The sequence below is a fragment of the Dama dama genome, chromosome 7, assembly GCF_033118175.1.
Source record: "Dama dama isolate Ldn47 chromosome 7, ASM3311817v1, whole genome shotgun sequence".
In the NCBI taxonomy this organism is placed as follows: Eukaryota; Metazoa; Chordata; class Mammalia; order Artiodactyla; family Cervidae; genus Dama; species Dama dama.
Genome location: NC_083687.1, coordinates 31,963,179 through 31,982,277, shown reverse-complemented (window position 1 = coordinate 31,982,277; position 19,099 = coordinate 31,963,179). Strand labels below are relative to the sequence as shown.

At 39.4% G+C, this 19,099-nt stretch overlaps 4 non-coding genes across 4 annotated transcripts; 1 reads left to right on the top strand and 3 right to left on the bottom strand.

Annotated features, from left to right (window-relative positions):
* Positions 1 to 3,226: 3,226 nt before the first annotated feature.
* TRNAA-UGC (transfer RNA alanine (anticodon UGC)) lies at positions 3,227 to 3,298 on the top strand. Its single transcript has one exon. It is a non-coding gene; the product is annotated as a tRNA-Ala (tRNA).
* Positions 3,299 to 6,229: 2,931 nt separating this feature from the next.
* On the bottom strand, positions 6,230 to 6,303 carry TRNAT-CGU (transfer RNA threonine (anticodon CGU)). Its single transcript has one exon. It is a non-coding gene; the product is annotated as a tRNA-Thr (tRNA).
* A 5,610-nt stretch (positions 6,304 to 11,913) lies between these two features.
* TRNAA-AGC (transfer RNA alanine (anticodon AGC)) lies at positions 11,914 to 11,985 on the bottom strand. The gene has a single exon. It is a non-coding gene; the product is annotated as a tRNA-Ala (tRNA).
* Positions 11,986 to 17,301: 5,316 nt separating this feature from the next.
* On the bottom strand, positions 17,302 to 17,373 carry TRNAA-CGC (transfer RNA alanine (anticodon CGC)). The gene has a single exon. It is a non-coding gene; the product is annotated as a tRNA-Ala (tRNA).
* Positions 17,374 to 19,099: the final 1,726 nt, after the last annotated feature.

Below are 19,099 nucleotides of genomic sequence, written 5' to 3'. Positions count from 1 at the left end.
ACAAAGTATACCACATTCTTGGCCAGAAATTGTTGGCTTCAGGAGTCTTGAAAGATTAGACTTGGCCAAGAGTTGTCCTTGAGGACCAATTTGGCCTTGCAGGATGAGTGATTGTTCTCCCATTTCCACCATGGTTCTAGGCGCTAGTGGAGTACAAAGCCCAAAGTGCCCAGCAGTGATTTGCTCAGGCTCGTGGCGGGACTATGTTGGCCAACAGGCCTAAGGCAAGAGTTGCGGGTCTGAGATGCATTAGTTGGTTTTATTGAATTTACCCTTGGCAAAGATCCACAGAAAAATGAGATTGTTTGTCAGTGGATGGGACAGCCCCAGCCTCTCAGTGACTCTGAGATATGGATAGTGGACACAGTGTATTTTATAATTCTGCTGGAGACTGGATGGGTTAGTTCTAACATTGTGGACTTCCAAGCTTCAGAACTGCCTCTCTCTGGTGCAGAAAATCACTGTGCTTGTTGGAGCAAATCGTTGAGCATTTTTCATAATTGTTCACAGTCACACCTGCCAAAATCTGCCCTCCTGTTTTTCAGCAACAAAAACATAGTCCTTGCTCTCTTTCAGAGGTTTACTTTCAGCATTCAGAGCGCATATTAGGCAGACGAACATTCCTTGCCAGGCCTGTCTAAGAATCAGTTTAGGTTGCTCCGTTGACTTTCTGGTGTTTCCTAGCATTTGGAGCAAGGTCACATCTCCCACTGTGCCCCTCCTGCCTCTCAACCCTGCTCTTTCCTGCCCTGACTAGTGTGGAGGGCATGGGCACAATTCCTCAGCTTCCATCCCACCCTTTCCTCTTGTTGCAGGTTCCTTGGCTTCACCTGGTTTACCTCCCCATGGAGGCCACTTCTCTACCATTGGAGCAAGTCTTGTTCTGTCCCAGTCAAGGTGTTCCCGGGGCCTCTGGAGCACTGGAGATCTCCTGGGAAATACCCAGGGCAGTGATAGTGCCCTACCTCTTCCCCAAATTCCTCTGGGTCCAGCTGTGTTGGCAAGAAGGGAGGGTAAGATAACCTGCACTTTCCAAGACCTTGGGAAGGTCTCAAGCAATGTACATTTGAAAAATTTGCACCCATGACATTTTGCCATAATCAAGTTTCGATTCCAAAAAGGGAGACTGATACACCGGCTGCCACATCCAAAGAGGCAGCAGGCATGCAAATGATCCACTTCCCGCCCAGGCAAGCACTGAGGAAATTGTGTGTCGGATATAACTCAGGAAGTGTGTCAGGGCCCCAATGTGGAAAGAATGGACACATTGGTGGGTCTTATTCCAATCCATGGAGAATGGTGGTGCCAAGCCATTTTTAGTGGTAGAGTGATTTTTCTGGTGAATTGCAGTAAAGAACAAGCCTCAGATGTGATCATTATTATACTATTGCCTAACAGTCAATGTTCCCAAATTTTTAGAGGACCATCCTCCCAGACTTGAGCAGGGCCAGGTCTAAACGCCTTTAGGGGTTCCACCTGTGGACTGCACTGACCATCTCAGAAGGTGCTAACCTTTGTGTTTTTGAATCCAGTTTGTGATGAGTGTCAGGGGTTCCAATTACTCCCCACAAAAGAGGAATTCTTTGTAATTTTGGTCAAAAACTGAGTGATTTAGACCTTGTCCCTTGTTCCTGATCTATTGGAGGCTGAATAGTTGAGTGAAGTGTTGCGGCGGGTGGTCCCTTCCTTCTTTCTTTCCTTTGTCCCTTGTTCTGATTGGTAGTAGAGCTTGTTCTCATGCATGAGATCTTGGTTTTGATCTCTGGTGCATCCAGCTGTGTCCCATTGCAAAATAGCCTTTACCTGCAGATGTGTTTTATTTAGGCTTTTTGCTTTTCTTAACCTGTTCTTACTCATCTTATCTTTCTTCTCCTTCTCTTCCTATAGCTAGTGGCTATATTCTCTAATGTTCAGAGGCTTTCAAGTATCAAGAGAAATTTTCTGCTGTTTGTAATTAGTATATGACCCATTCATTTTTAAAAATTAATACTTCAGGATATTCACATACTATTTTCACAATATATAAGAAGCTAAGTTTAAAAATTTAGATACCCCATACACATTTAAACATTTAGCATCTAGCTATAAAAATGCATGCCTAATATGTTAAATTATTTCATCTGTAAATGTTTTTTAAATTTTTCTCTCATTTTATTACAATGAAGTTTAACAGTACAGAAAGGTCACATGACCTTTGTGGATCTATTTTATCTTTAAATGTTGGAAACACCTTACTACTGCATTATTGTCATAGTATAGTAATGAAGCATTCATCAGTACCTCACACCAGTGGTTCTCGAACTTTAGCATACATCAAAATCACCTCTAGGGTTTTTAACATAGATTATTAACTCTGGACCCACATTCTGAGAGTTCCTGACTCATGGGTCTGTAGAGAGGCCTTCGAATTTTTATTCTTAGCAAAATCCCAGAAGATACTGATGCTGCTGGTCCAAAGACCACACTTTGAGAATCACTGTCTCACAATGAAATCTGTTTCTAAAGAGTTGTAGCCTAGATTTACATTTGAATCTTCAGCATCTCTCTTACAATTTTTTATTACACAGGATATAGGTAGGTTTCCTCACCCAATCTACTGAGTAAGATTTTCATTCTTGGACCAGGCTGAGATTCATATGCATACTGACTGTGGATAATTCCAAGGCTAGAACCTGAGATTGAAAGGAGCCTACAGAGTGGCTGTCTCCCAGTTCTTCCCCAGATGAAAGCTTGGCTTTGTTCTTTGTTGTGTTGTTGCTATTTAGTCGCTATGTCATGTCTGACTCTTTTACAATCCCATGACTGTAGCCCTCCAGGCTCCACTGCCCATGGGATTTCCCAGTAGTGGGTTGCTATTTCCTTTTCCTTTGTACTATAACAAGAAATGTCCCAGTGGTTTGCTGTAGTCATCTATGGTTCTTTTTTTGTTTGTTTGTTTTAATCAGTCTTTCCAAAAGAAAGTCATCTGAATGACTTTTGTGCATGGTCCTGCTGGGGTAAAAGCCAGTTTACAGCTGCTTGTTTTAAACTGGGCCTTGTCAGGTTCAAGAGAATCTGAAGGCTTTAATGACATTGATTTACATAAGACATTCTCTTTCTGACATTCAAGGGTTCTAAAATACTTGCACAACAAAGTTAAATACATGTATATTTTTATAATGCGGAAAGTTGACCGTATATGTTAATAAAGAAAAGTATGTGGGGGCCATACCAAGTTCATAGGTTTGGGGATGTAGCTCAGTGGTAGAGCGCCTGCTTTGCATGCATGAGGTCCCGGGTTCGATCCCCGGCATCTCCAATCACTTACTGAGTACTCACTCAGCGATGTTTTTACACGTTGGAGAAACAGACAAAGTCGTTCTTCACACTTTGGATATTTCTGAGCAATTTAAAGTTTAAGCAATACTCTGCTGAAAAAAATTTACCTTGCTTCAATTGCCAAGGTACCATCGGAATGATCCTATAACCCTCTTTTGGAGGAGGTGAGAAGTGTGAGGGGTCAGAGAGCAAATCAGCCTGAGACAAAGAATAGATTGGTTTCCACTCCCGTCTTTTTTTCCCCAAAAAACTCTTTGACCTTTGTCACAAGACCTTCTGTCTTACTAGGTCATAAACAAACATTTTATTTCTCATTCCATTTTAGAAGAGACCATAAAAGTACACTACTGGTATCAGTTCAGTTCAGTCGCTCAGTCGTGTCCGATTCTTTGTGACCCCATGGGACTGCAGCACGCAAGGCTTCCTGGTCCATCACCATCTCCTGGAGCTTGCTCAAACTCATGTCCATTGAGTCGGTGATGCCATCCAACCCTCTCATCCTCTGTTGTCCCATTCTCCTCCCGCCTTCAATCTTTCCCAGCATCAGGGTCTTTTCAAATGAATTGGTTCTTCACATCAGGTGGCCTAAGTATTGGCGTTTCAGCTTCAGCATCAGTCCTTCCAATGAATATTCAGGGTTGATTTCCTTTAGGATTGACTGGTTGGATCTCCTTGCAGTCCAAGGGACTCTCAAGAGTCTCCTCCACACCACAGTTCAAAAGCATCAATTCTTCGGCGCTCAGCTTTCTTTATAGTCCAACTCTCACATCCATACACAACTACTGGAAAAACCACAACTTTGACTAGATGGACCTTTGTTAGCAAAATAATGTCTCTGCTTTTTAATATGCTGTCTAGGTTGGTCATAACTTTTCTTCCAAGGAGCAAGAGTCTTTTAATTTTATGGTTGCAGTCACCATCTGCAGTGATTTTTAAGCCTCCGCCCCCAAAAAAGCCTGTCACTGTTTCCACTGTTTCCCCATCTATTTGCCATGAAGTGATGGGACCAGATGCCATGATCTTAGTTTTCTGAATGTTGAGTTTTAAGCCAACTTTTTCACTCTCTTCTTTCATTTTCATCAAGAGGCTCTTTAGTTCTTCTATGAATTAAGCAGGGCAAAGACTAATAGAGTTTTGCCAAGAGAACGCACTGGTCATAGCAAACACTCTTCCAACAACACAAGAGAAGACTCTATACATGGACGTCAACAGATGGTCAATACTGAAATCAGATTGATTATATTCTTGGCAGCCAAAGATGGAGAAACTCTATACAGTCAGCAAAAACAAGACTGAGAGCTGACTGTGGCTCAGATCATGAACTCCTTATTGCCAAATTCAGACTTAAACTGAAGAAAGTAGGGAAAACCACTAGATCATTCAGGTATGACCTAAATCAAATCCCTTACAATTATACAGTGGAAGTGAGAAATAGATTCAAGGGATTAGATCTGATAGAGTTCCTGAAGAACTCTGGGCCAAGGCTCGTGATATTGTACAGGAGGCAGGGATCAAGACCATCCCCAAGAAATAGAAATGCAAACAGACAAAACGGTTGTCTGAGGAGGCCTTACAAATAGCGGTGAAAAGAAGAGAAGCAAAAGGCAAAGGAGAAAAGGAAAGATATACCCATTTGAATGCAGAATTCCAAAGAATAGCAAGGAGAGATAAGAAAGCCTTCCTTCGATCAATGCAAAAGAAATAGAGGAAAACAATAGAATGAGAAAGACTAGAGATCTCTTCAAGAAAATGAGAGATACTAAGGGAACATTTCATGCAAAGATGAGCACAATGAAGTACAGAAATGGCATGGACCTAACAGAAACAGAAGATATTAAGAAGAGGTGGCAAGAATACACAGAAGAACTATGCAAAAAAGATCTTCATGACCCAGATAATCATGATGGTGTGATCACTCACCTAGAGCCAAACATCCTGGAATTTGAAGTCAAGTGGGCCTCAGTAAGCATCACTATGAACTAACTAATGGAGGTGATGGAATTCCAGTTGAGCTATTTCATCTCCTAAAAGATGATGCGGTGAAAGTGCTGCACTCAATATGCCAGCAAATTTGGAAAACTCAGCAGTGGCCACAGGACTGGAAAACGTCAGTTTTCATTCCAATCTCAAAGAAAGGCAGTCCCAAAGAATGCTCAAACTACTGCACAATGGTACTCATCTCACACACTAGCAAAGTAATCCTCAAAATTCTCCAAGCTAGGCTTCAACAGTATGTGAACTGTGAACTTCCAGATGTTCAAGCTGGATTTAGAAAAGGCAGAGAAACCAGAGATCAAATTGCCAATATCTGTTGGATCATAGAAAAACCAAGAGAGTTTCAGAAAAACATCTATTTCTGCTTTATTGACTATGCCAAAGCCTTTGTGTGGATGACAACAAACTATGGAAAATTCTTCAAGAGATGCAAATACCAGACCACCTGACCTGTCTCCTGAGAAATCTGTATGCAGGTCAGGAAGCACCAGTTAGAATTGGACCTGGGACAACATGCTGGTTCCAAATCAGGAAAGAAGAGAAATACGCCAAGGCTGTGTATTGTCACCCTGCTTATTTAACTTCAATGCAAAGTACATCATGAGAAACACGGGGCTGGATGAAGCACAAGCTGGAGTCAAGATTGCCGGGAGAAATATCAATAACCTCAGATATGCAGATGACACCACCCTTATGGCAGAAAGCAAGAACTAAAGAACACCTAAGTAGTAGATTCACATGACAGACCATTAGTAGAGAGCCTGAGAGTCATTGAGAATACAGGTGCAATGAGAACAGGTTGTGGAAATAAAAAGTTCCAACCAGTGAAGTTGAGCTACGATTAAAGACGGTATCAGACTAAAAATTCTAATTTATTGTTAAAACTAAGGATTCAATTTTGAGATGAAAAACCAGCAGGCCCCGCTGGGATTCGAACCCAGGATCTCCTGTTTACGAGACAGGCGCTTTAGCCAACTAAGCCACAGAGCCAGCTGTTCAATAGCTTAAGCTTCCTTTCTGATCAAATCCTACTCAATTAGGTGAAAAGCTGAGTTAATTAGAGCTACTATTCACTCCGTGGATAGGAGACTGGCGGCTACAGTCCATGAAGTCGCAAAGAGTCGGACACGATTGAGCGGCTGAGCACACACCCACACTGCTCACTCTCTTCTCGAATAAATCGACCTTATAGAACAGACAGACCCGCGACGAAGCCTCCTGGAACTTAAGCAACAAAACACTTACTTGCTCTCGCACCGTAACGAAGAAAATGTACTGAGAACAACCATGGAATGGGAAAGAGTGGATAGGAGCAGAGTGTTCACTGTGCAGGAAGGGGCTTCTTTAAGTGAGGCCAGAGACGCTCTTATATTTCACCGGATTGTAGTAACTTAGAATCCTCAAGTGAGTGGATATTCTAAGAGTACAGTGAAAGGCTCTTCTAGCAAAATAGGTCAGTTAGAACTTCAGTCCAATGGATGCCATTCCTGGTTGTTAGGAGATGGCACACTTGTGCACTGAAAAACAAAACAAACAACCCCAAACTTCAAACACATTCAGACTGCTAACAGCTGTCAGCTTGTGCTCGCTCCTGCTTCAGGAAGCAGGAGATTGTCAGCCTGGAGGTGGCTAGGTCAGAGTTCATTTAGCGGTTTTCTGATTCAAATCCCAGGAGCCTTTGCCAGCCCGAGGCTGGGGAATGGCCTCCGTTCCTGCAGCTCCTAGCAGGCGCACGGACGGAAACTACTACTGGCTTGGCTTTGGGAGGCATCAGACTCTTTCTTCTCTATATTGCCTTCTTCAAATGGATGTTCTTTAGTATTAGTATTTTCCACATGGACCCTCAACTTGTAGAAGCTAAACAAACATTAACTGATTGTACAATCACGAAACTAAGAATCCATTCTTAAACTGTTAACTCTTGCATCCTGATTTTCTGCCTTTAATTGGAGTAAGACCAGTGCTGAAAGGGAGTGGGTTCAACTTAGCAGATGCTACTGTGCATCTACCCAGCTTCCAATGCCTGATTAAAATACAAAATGGAAGGACTGCAAAATTCTTCATTTAACCAAGTAATGGCTGAAAGGAGCTCTGAATGATAAAACCTTTGAATCCCAAAGTCTTTTTTAATTGTTTTTTGAGTCAAATGTTCTGGTATTGCCATTTTGTATACTACTCAGTGTTTTTGATGGCTCAGATGGTAAAGCATCTGCCTGCTATGTGGGAGACCCGGGTTCGATCCCTGGTTCGGGAAGATCCTCTGGAAAAGGAAATGGCAACCCACTCCAGTACTCTTGCCTGGAAAATTCCATGGATGGAGGAGCCTGGTAAGCTAGTCCATGCGGGTCGCAAAGAGTTGGACACGACTGAACGACTTCACTTTCAGAATGTTTTTATAGTGAATATAAATGTTTCTTACTAACCAGAATAGTCACTTTTTAATCTAATCTATACTAACAAACTTCCATGATTAGGACTACACTTCTACTCCATTTATAGTTACTTTTATATTTTCTGAGTTTGGGAAACAACACCTTCAGAATAATAATGGGCTAGGAATCATGGTGTTTCTGAATTCTAGCTGAATTGTTTACGATCAGGACTAGGTAAATTTCAGTCACAGAAATACTGTTGGGAGGACAGCATTTAAGGTGAAGTATGTTCAACAAGAGTGATATTACTTTGTACCTACTATGTGTCAGGAATTGAAATCAGCTCAGTTCAGTTGCTCAGTTGTGTCTGACTCTTTGCGACCTCATGAACTTCCCTGTCCATCACCAACTCCTGGAGCTTGCTCAAACCCACGTCCATTGAAATCAGTTCTATGGATACAACTAGGTACAAGATGGCCACAGATGATAGAACACGAAATAAGAATTTTTAATGACTGTCAAATATCATAATAAAAGAAGTACAAGATGACAGATGAGCAGTTAACAAGGAGGTGTCAAACATACCAGACATACAATAAAAGGGGGGAAAAATAAAGACATTGACTTGGAATAGTGATTTAAAATTTCCTCACCATGTGGAACAATCATTCCAAATAACTTAGAATTTATCCTAAAAGAAAAATTTGGGGGAAAAAAATAGAACCTTTTGAGGATTAAGCACAGGGAGTTCTATGTTAGCAAATTAGCTTTTCCGAGTATAATTTTTTTCTGTCTCTTCAAGGTTTTTTTTTAATTTTTTAACTTTTATTGGTGAATAGCTTATTTAGAATATCAAAAAATACAAATACTGCATTTTTATGCATCTAGCACGTTTGTTACTTTGTTCATTAGAACAAAAAGTTAATCCTTTTGTTGCCACTTGTAGCAACTGTGAAATGGCTATTCCAGTCCCCTTATCTAACCCTCCTCTCCTGTGATAACCTCATACTATAGGAATTTAAAACATGATCGTCTGATCGCCTTCCCTGAATATTGAAACTCTCCCAGATCTTCCACATTTTCCTGAGGTCCTGTTGTCCAGGTTATGTCTTTGTGAGGAGAAGTGCTCTAGTTGGTTTCATTCCCTTGATCTAGTATGCTCTCTCTTTGGTTCTGAAGGGCCAGTGTAGATAAGAAAGAAGAGAGACTAGCTTTCTTTTCTACTTACATACCAGGACATATTTTATTTCAATTACTAAGAGGTCATTAGTCACAATTTAGGATTAAACTATGCAAGGATTGCCCTCCACAACAATGTAGGTCTACTGGATCTCATTTCTCCACGAAATGAAATGAATAAGGTGTATTCTTCACTAAATGACCCTGGGTTCACATCTACTTTTCTCTAGCCATAAGACTGTGCAGAAATTACTAAATGGAGTCAAACTCAGGGTAGGCTCAAAGGAATTTCATTGCTGGTAAATAAAAGGAATGTTTTTAGTCTTTTTCTCCAGTGCTAACATGTAAAGATCCACAAATAGAAGATTTTCCCCAGCCCTCTGCTCTGTGTGTTCTTAGAAAATAGCTCCTTTTTTTTTTTTTTTTCTCCTATCTTTGCTCCTCTTAATATTATTTAGGAGAAAAGAAACCCTACAGAATATGAGATCTAGTTTTACCTTTTTAAAATAGTCTTCACTTGTAATATTGTTGAAACCATCATTACTTTCTTCTTAGGGACCCAGAGTCATATGATAAATTAAAACAAGCCTTGCCTTATGAAGTCTTAGCTCCAAGTTGTCCATATCAACTCCCCTTTCCTGAGGTAATTTTATTTCAGAAAATGTAGTGCCTTTCCTTGCTTTAGATCTAGGTCAGAGCCATTTCAAATCACTGATAGATGGCTGCAAATTTAAATTTTGGGGAGGAAAGCTCAGAGAATATTTGTTCTGTCCTGGATGGCCCTAAATTATTTAGTGATCCACTTTCTTCCCAGTGATGAACTTTGCAAACACAGGAATCTCAGGAAATAGCAGTTCTCATTTCATAGTCCTTGAACAACTGTGGTAGAATAAAAAAGGGAGAGAGAAGTGTTTTTCTCTATTTAGCAGAATATTATGTGAAATTAAGTTATATCCCCATCCATCACCACATCTGCCCTTGATTGGCCAGTCTGGGGACTACTCATGTATCTATGACCAGCAGTGTCTCTAAGATAAGGTTAGACTGAGAAAGGGATAAGCCTGCAAGTCTACATCTCTTATGTCTCCTCCTACCTTTGTAGATATTTGGAAATAATTTAAAAAGAGACTTTCTAGGCCAGTAGTTCTCAACTGTAACTGCATATTCAAATCACCTAGTGATCTTTTTAAAATGCTGGTGTCCATTCCACCCTCCAGACAAATTAAACTGGAACCTCTCAGTGTAGAATCCAGGCATCAGACAATTTTAGAACTCTCAAGGTGATTCCAATGTGCAGCCAAGTTAGAGAATCACTGCTTCAGCTTTAAAGAAATTTATGAGCTCAGGGAAACTGTATTGATTTTTATCTTTCCTTATCCCTACCATCACCCAGTGCACACTACCTACCAGATAAAATAATTTAGTCAGGACACTGTTCTTAAACTGCACCTAAACCTTTTTTATTAGTTACCTTAAGGAGGTCTTTTCATGTGGTTTGGGATAGAGAAATCTTAAAAAAAAAAAAAGAAAAAAGAAAAAACACCTTTGATGGAGTAGGTCATAGTCTGGTGACCTGAAGTGACAACAAAATCAGGTAGTCATTACAACTCAAAACTGATTTCTAGGCAGAACTGTTGATATCTCACAACTGCAAGCCTTGTCCGTGGGTATATGGCATGCTGAAAATGGGAGGAACAAGAAAGGAAATAATTTGTGAACTATTTCCTTATTGATGGCTTAGCTGGTAAATGCTATGGCTACTATTTTAAGTTTGTCCGAAGTGTTTTAATATCTTTAGAGCTGTGTTGGAGCTAAACTATTGTAGGCCTGTAATAAATATTGACAAGAGCAATTGTTCAGTAAAGAACAGCAGAAATGATTTAGCTAATAGAGTGCAAACCTCAGTGCACCGTACTTTCAAAGGCCCATTTTAAGACCCATTCTTTAATCTTGTGGTTTTTTTCTTAGTCAGGAAGCACAAACACTAGATTCATCCATGAACGACAGACCGAGTCATTAGAGACTAACAGAAAGGATGGTTGCCCTTATTATCTTTTTAACACTGGACCCTTGTACCTCTAAAAATTTGGAGCCCTTGACCACAGTCTCCAAGGGCCACATAGAGCTGCCCAGAAGCCTCACTGAGAAATAAACAAAAGTACAGAAAATGGTTTTCTAAATTTCCTTCATTTGCTCATGTGACAGGGTGTCACGAATTGGAAATTGAGGCAAAAGCACCGAGATACAAGAAATGCTGCTTTCCAAAGGGGACTAGCCCTTCATCAAAACAAAGGAGTTGGCCAAGGAAAGTCTTTACCCACATGAATGGTATAAAAGGGCTGGGTTTAGGAAAATAAGTTGATTTTTTTAAAGAGCGTTAAAGTCAGTACCTTTAGAATCAGTGAGGCAAATTTAGAGATTACAAAAGAAATCAGTATAGAAGGGATTAAATCCACAGTGGCGTGAGCGCCGCGAGCTCACTGGCAAAACGCACTGAGGGGAAAACATGTCTGTATCAAAATGTTTCACTTTCACTCCTTTGTGTTCGCTTTCTGAGAGAACTATCACGTTTTGAGAAGCGAAATGTATCCAACGCTTTCACAGCCTGGGAAGAGTTTATTTTCTTTCTAGAGAGCTTCAAGTGAAATCCATCTTTCTTACTGAGCCTCTAAGCACGAAACCTGAGACTGGAGCTCAGCCTACCATCCCATCCCCCACCCGAAACCCCAGCAGAAAAACTAAGTCAAAGTCCTAAATCTTCTAATATAGAGTTTAAACGGATAACTGTCAACCCCCGCCACCCCCGCCACCCGCCATGGAATAACGACCAACGTCACTTTTGATTTAACTTTGTGGAAAACATCGCTAATCCATGCTGAGGATGGAAAGATTTTAAATTTTAAAACGGAAAGATTACTAGCATAACCCGAGCAAAGTATAAGTACCTGGCGGCAAGAAGGGTTAATCTTTAGGTTTTACGGGAATGGACTGTGACCATTCCCCTGGGAGGGGAGAGGTGTATTTCCGGAGCTGAAAAGAAACAAAAGCTTGGAGATGCTGGGGATCGAACCCGGGACCTCATGCATGCTAAGCATGCGCTCTACCACTGAGCTACATCCCCACTCTAAGGAAGTGGGCTTTTCTAACCTATCTTCATGAAATAAAACAAATTTACATTTTTAAATTATTTTGCTATTTTCTGAAAGATATAATTCCCACCCTTGGTTTCATAGTACTGTATTACCAAGGAATTCCGATTAGCCTGTATCTTGCAGACATTCAGAGACTGAGGAAGATACAATGAGCTCGGAAATCTGAGTAGGCAACAGCCTCCCAGACCTTTCTTTTCAGAGCCCTTTTCTCTTTTGTCAAAAGATGTGTGAGACAAAGGAAAATTCCTTACAGGAAAGATAAGAAATACTTTGCCAATGACTGTCTTTAATTATGAAACCAACCAAACTGTCTTCAATTCTGTATCCTATTCCTGGCCTCCAGAAACCGCTATGCAACTATTAGAAAACAAGGAGCCAATGAAGGTATTTCAGTTAGAAAAGTAAATTCCTTCCACTCTTAGCAACTGAGAGGACGAAGGGTGAAGATGTTGGCTTGCTTCCTGCGGCCTTCTGATCCTCATTTAATCCAAAGAATACACATCAAATCCAGAGAACGCGAATCCTCGGATCTCGCTCTGATTCTTCAGAAAGAAAAGCCAGAAAGTAAGAGATTTGTCACTTTTAACATTGAGGCAAACCCTCTGCTTCCATGGTGCTCATCTTCTGCAGAGTGAGTGCTTCTTTAGATTTCAGACCACTCTGTCAACAAGACACGCAAATCAAAGTTTTCTCCCCGCTAGCCCCCAAATACGAAAACCCATAAGCCAATCTGGAAGAACGAATAATAATGTCAAATAGAAACAAAAGGAAGACTGAGGATACAGGATGCTTACAGGCGTGAAAGTGTATATAGTTCAGAATGGTTGGAACTGAAAGGAGAAAAGCAGAGAAATCAGCTTGACAAGATATAACCAGCATTTCTCATCCTTTCACCTTGCTAAGAGAACCTAAATTTTATTCATATAGTAAGAATTTGCATAAACCATAAATCATCTGAAATAATTATGTTTTTTCCATTTTCTTTTGCCAGGGATTATTTTCATGATAGATCCATGACCCTCTGGTGGATAAGATGCCCTGGGCAATCAGCCTAAATTTTTTGGAATTTTTTTCTTCAGGATAAAAAGAGAAACATGAGAGATGAACCACACATCTTAGTTTAGCATTGATATTTTATTTTCAAGAAAAGTTTTCTGTAACAGTCTGGAAGCTTGAGAGAAGCAGATAAAAATTACATTTTTTTTTTCTTTTTTTTGGTAAATAATTATTCCTTTATGAGAAATGCAAAAAAAAGGCTTTCTGGAAATATTAGTTTTCTATTGCTGAATAGCACTCCAAAATTCACAGCATTTAAAAAACTGATGCTTATTATCTCAGATTCTGTGGGCCAGAAACTCCAGTGTGGCTTGGCTGGGTAATTCTGGCCCCGGGAGTCTCCTGAAGTTGAACTCCAGGTATGAACAGTGCATGCAGGGCTCTGGAGCATGGACTGTGTCTGGGGGATCTGCTTCCAAGATGGCTGATTCACACGTGGGTAGAAAGCCTCAATTCCCCCTCATATATCTTGGTGACTGAGTCAAGTAAGAGAAGACTACAGAAGGGTGTGATTACCAGGAGGTAAGGATCCTGGGGGGGAGGGCCATCTTGAAGGTTAGCTAAGACTGTGTTATCCTTAATTGTGTATCAGTACTTATCACAATACCTGATGTAAGTAAATTTGTGAACTATTTTTTAAAAAGTAAATGTGTGGATGGATAGAGAGATAGATGCTTGCATATCTGAAGGAATAAACAGGAGGACACTTTCAGTGGCTACTTAAGAGATTTAGAAGTGAGAAATGAAATTTGGCTTCAATCCTCTTACCTCCATTAGAAGAAATGGAAACTGTATAAAAATGTATAAATTGTCAAAACTAACATAAAAAAGTTATAGAAAATCTGATTTGATATACAGCCATTTAAAAAACTGAATTTAAACAAAATTTCCAATCAGAGACAAATTTACTGGAATGTTCTATGAAATCCTAAAGGAAACAATAACCTCTGTGTTATATAAAATATTTCCCCCCCAAAATGGGAAAACTATAAATTATTTTAGGTTAGCATAATATCTATATTAACACCCAGTGGAGAAAATATAAGAAGGGAAAATTATAGGACCATTTTACTAATAAGCACAGAAGCAAAAATGTATTAAAAAAAGAGCAAACAGTCTTCCACTTTCTGGTTCCATATATAAGGTGCTTGAAAGTCACCACTTCATTCTGTCAAGAAGGAAAATCTAAACAGAGTGAAAAATCAACATCTCTTCTAGAATTTATAAGAGAGGTGAGGACACAGGGCAACTGGCTGCCCCAAAGATTGGAGAGATATACAGGTGAATAAAGGGAGTCATGACTTACTGAGCAGTGACTAACAAGTGGAAACCACAGGAAGAACCAATGCCTGAACTGTAATTGATGATTTGTTGAGGACCCAAGTAGGCAACTCTGATCACTAAAAACTCCAGGGACACTGAGTCATGGCCTGGGCAGGGTGGGGGTGGGGTCTCCACACTTCTGTGTGTTTTACTCCTAGGACTTGGACCAGTTTCTCACTTTAACCATCTAAAAAGCAGGGGGTGGGGCGGGGGTGGTGAGGTGGGGCGTGAGGTGGGGCGTAAATCCTTCATGCTTCCAGCAGAGGGGGAAGAAGAGGAGCCACATTGAAATATACCGGAGTGCTATTGTTCTTAACAAGGCCCGATTTCTAAAGAACCCATTTAACCAGACCTTAACCTACTAGGGTTTTGTCAGAGCCTAACTTACGTAGAAGGGAAATACTCAATTCCAACTGTCTCTAGACTTTCACATGAGAGAAGGAAAAACCCACTCCAGCATCCTGTAGCTATCCTGTCCCAACTAAGAGTGGGAGGAGACAACTGAGAAACAATTGTGAAGTTCACCAGCCAGAGACAAAAGGTCAATAAAAGACTGAGACCTAATCATAGGTCTAGAGAAAGCTTCTCCCCCAACACCTCACCACCGCATTACTAAATTCCTATTATCCTTTTATAACAAGTACACCACGTTGGGCTATCCCGAAAAAATTACAAAGCATATCAGAAGGCAAATAGTCATTTGAAGAGACAGAGCAATAATAGAACCAGACATGGCAGGAATTTAAAACGACTATGATTAAAATGATAATGGATCTAATGAATAAAGTAGATAGTATGCAAGAACAAATAGGCAATGTAAGCAGAAAGATGAAAATCCTAAAAAAAAAACCAAAACGAAAGAAATGCTCAAGATTAAAAAACATAGTAACAGAAAGGAAGAATGCTTTGATGAGCTCATTAGTACAATAGACATAACTAAGGAAAGACTCTGAACTTAAAGTAGAAACCTCCAAAACTGAAAAACAAAACAAAGACTTGGCGGGGGGCGGGGGGCGAGGACAGAATATCCAAGGACTCTAGGACCTGTGCAAAAAAATATAACATGTGTAATGGGAATATCATAAGGAAAAGATAGAAAGAAAGAATATTTGAAACAATGACTGAGAATTTCCCCCAAATTAATGTCAGACAGTAAACCACAGATCTGGGAAGTTCAGAGAGCACCAGAAAGAATTGAAAAAAGAAACAACAATAAAATCTACATATAAGCATATCATTCTCAAACTATAGAAGATCAAATATAAAGAAAATAATCCTGGAAGAGATCAGAGGGGGGAAAAAAATCTAGACAATAGAGGAACCAAGTCTAGTGACTTACAAGTGACTTCTATTAAGAAACTATGCAATGGAAGAAAAACAAACAAAAAAAGAAACTATGCAAACAAGAATAGATTACAGTGAAATATTTAAAGAAGAAAGCTACAACCTAGAATTCTGTGCCCTGAAAATTTTGAAAAATGAAGGAGAAATAAAAACTTTCTCAAATAAAAATGGAGGGAATTTGTTCCCTGTAGATCTGTCTTGCAAGAAGTGTTAAAGAAAGTTCTTTAGAGACAAGAAAAATAATAGAAACTCAAATCTTCATAAGGAAAGGAAGAACATCAAAGAAAGAATAAAGGAAGGTAAATAAAAACTTTTATTTTTCTTAGTTTAATCCATCTCACAAGTAAGTTTGTTCAAAAGTATAATAGCAACAATGTATTTGATTATGAGGTTTTGTCTATATTGTATACACACTTATGTATTTTTACATGTAACTAAAATAAATGATAGCAGTGGTACAATGGCTAGGAGGGAGGAAATTTTGGATTTTTTCCCTATTACAAGGTAGTTACACTACCTGTGAAGAAGTATAATGTTATTGGAAGGTGAACTTGGATTCATTGTAAATGTATACTACAAACTCCAGAGCAACCTCTAAAAAAAGTTAAGGAATTAACTGATAAGCTAAGAAAGGAGAATTAAAAAAAAAACAAAACAACCATTTTTGTGATTCCTCAAAAATTTAAAATAAAAACTAAATGCCACATAATGCATCAATGTAACATCTGGGTATACATTATTAATGTGATTTACAATAAGAAATATATATTTGGTCTCCATCCCTACTAATGGCAAAGAGTTCTTAAAATCGTTAGAATTTTCTAAGTGGTGAGAGGAGCAAAAGTGTTTCTGCTATCTTAATGAGCTAAGTTTTGGCCTGCGACTAGAATTGGGAGCTTGTTGTCAGAACAGAGAACAGTCGCTCTATTAAGGGTGCCTAACCAACTCTGCCTTCTATTTCCACAGACTATTCCTAACATTTACTACATTCCCAGACCTCCTGCACTGGACTGTGACTAGCTCTTCTCCACAGAAATCTTGAGTAAAGCCAATGATGCAGTGAGAAATGAAGAAATTTCTCTTATGGTCCTAGGGTGGACCCTTGAATACCGATGTACAACTACTGCACCAATACTGAAACACATGCTACCTTCTCCTCTCCTTAAAAAAAAAAACAAAAAAACAACTAAGAGATATTTTAATTATTTTCCAATGCAAAGTTGGAATGCATAGAACCTCCTTTAACTGAGATAAATAATTCTTCTAAATGCAGCTGTATTCCCTCTTTCTGGGTGCATTCATAGGATGAACTTGCTTCTGAATTGTCTCTCTGGCTTTGTACTGCTCACTGCCTAATAAAACATCCCAAGGAGGTTTCCAGGAAGCAGAGAAAATGGTGACGGTAGTTAACCAAAGGGAAGACCAATAAACACATACATGGAAAACTGCTATATTTAAAGGGCAGGACAATGGCCCCCAAATGAGAAAGAGCTAAAACATTTTTGTTTAACAATGCAAGGCCAAAGTCTGAATTAGACAGCAACAACAAAAATATAATGGCCTGGAGATGCCGGGGATCGAACCCGGGGCCTCATACATGCGAAGCATGCGCTCTACCACTGAGCTACATCCCCTGACGAAAAGCTGCTGCTGGGCAGGATTCCTGTGCTTTTAAAAGCTCAATGCGTTTTGCACAGTTTGGGGTATCTTTTTATTTCCAAGCAGATAGTAGCCATCATTGAGGATGAATTACACTTAAAGCCGCTTTCGGATTCTAGCCAAGTAATCCCCTTCGGAGCTGCAGCGACAACATGCAACTCACATCGTTACTAAGAACAGAGACCAGTTTCATCCAGCAGCGTCAGCCCAAGTGCTTTCTCTCGCGTTGGCCAAATGGAGCTGCGCCTTTCTACTTGCTCTCGCTTGGAGGAAAAAAGACAAACGACAGCCAAACCACAAACAAAAATTGTCCAGATTGTTGGAATTGTGAAAATCCTGCCCCAGTCTTTGTCGCCAGAGGCAACGGCTCTTTCCACAGACCTTCTAACCACCCTGAAATCTGAGTGGTTATCTGTGAGCTGTGGCTTCATGAAAATCTTAGATTCAAGAAGCCCGAATTCCGTTTCCCTCTTTGCTTTATCCACTGGTCAGCTTCTTGTTCCACAGGCTACTCCGTGAAAGAATGAACATAGGCAAGATTTTCTAAACCAGGATTCTGATCAGTTCGGAGCGCTCATCTGCAACCTAGGAATCTAACATGGGTAGAAGAAAAAGATGTTTTTTCCCCTAGCCTACACTACTTTATCACCCTAAATCCCAGACGAAAAATGTTGGTGAGCCATCAGCCAATCAATGAGGGAAAATATATAATGTGCTAACATAAGCCTTTATTGTTTAAACCATTGAGATTTTGTGGATGCTTTCTTTAACATCATAAGCAAGCCTATATTTAGTGAAACAGGGAAATTATCCCTTTTGTTATACGAATACCAATTCTATTTTCCCAGTCTGAAATTTGTCATTGACTTTGCTTGTGGACTTTTCCTTGTTATACAGGAGGCTTTGCTTTGTTTTGTTTTACTCTATTATCCAAATAATGCATATTGCAGAAAATTTGGAAAGTAAGAAAAGCATAAATATACTAAAGAAAATTTACCCATGCTCTTACCACTCTTTCAGAAGCTCTCTTGAAGTCAAATTTTCCTTTAAATAATTTTGGATTTTTGAATCATTATTGGAATAACCTTCCCCACTCCAAAGTTATTAACAATTTTACTTGTGGTTTTGAAGTACTTCTAAATTTTGTATTAATAAATCTCAAACACCATTTAGAATTCACCCTGTTGTAAGTTGTGGGATATTAAATCAAAATTTTTTTGTCCAGGTAACTACCTAGATTTGCCATCTTTACTCATAGTGGGAGATTATAACCCACTGTGCTCAGTATTTACAGATCTAGCAGTCAGAAATAGAGTATTTACTCATAATATTTGAACTGTACAATTTATCTAACAGATAAATCTAACAGATAATTGTTAACAGATAAATTTAACAGAACTCCTGAGGAGAACAGAGTTCCTCATAATGAAAATAACATTATACCAATTAGGAGAATCTAAAGCCTAACTACAAATTCTTTGTTTTATTCCCCTCCCTTCCTTTTTTTTCCCCTGAAATTTATAGTGATTCTTGTTCTTTTCAAATGTGTATCTGAGTTTCCTTTCAGCTGTAAATTTTACCTTGTTTATGATAAAGTCCTTCATTGAAAATATGTATATCTGAATCTCTTTTCAAATATATATTTTATCTTTTTACTATGATGTACTCTGTCTTCAAAGCATGCACACACTTGAATAGCTT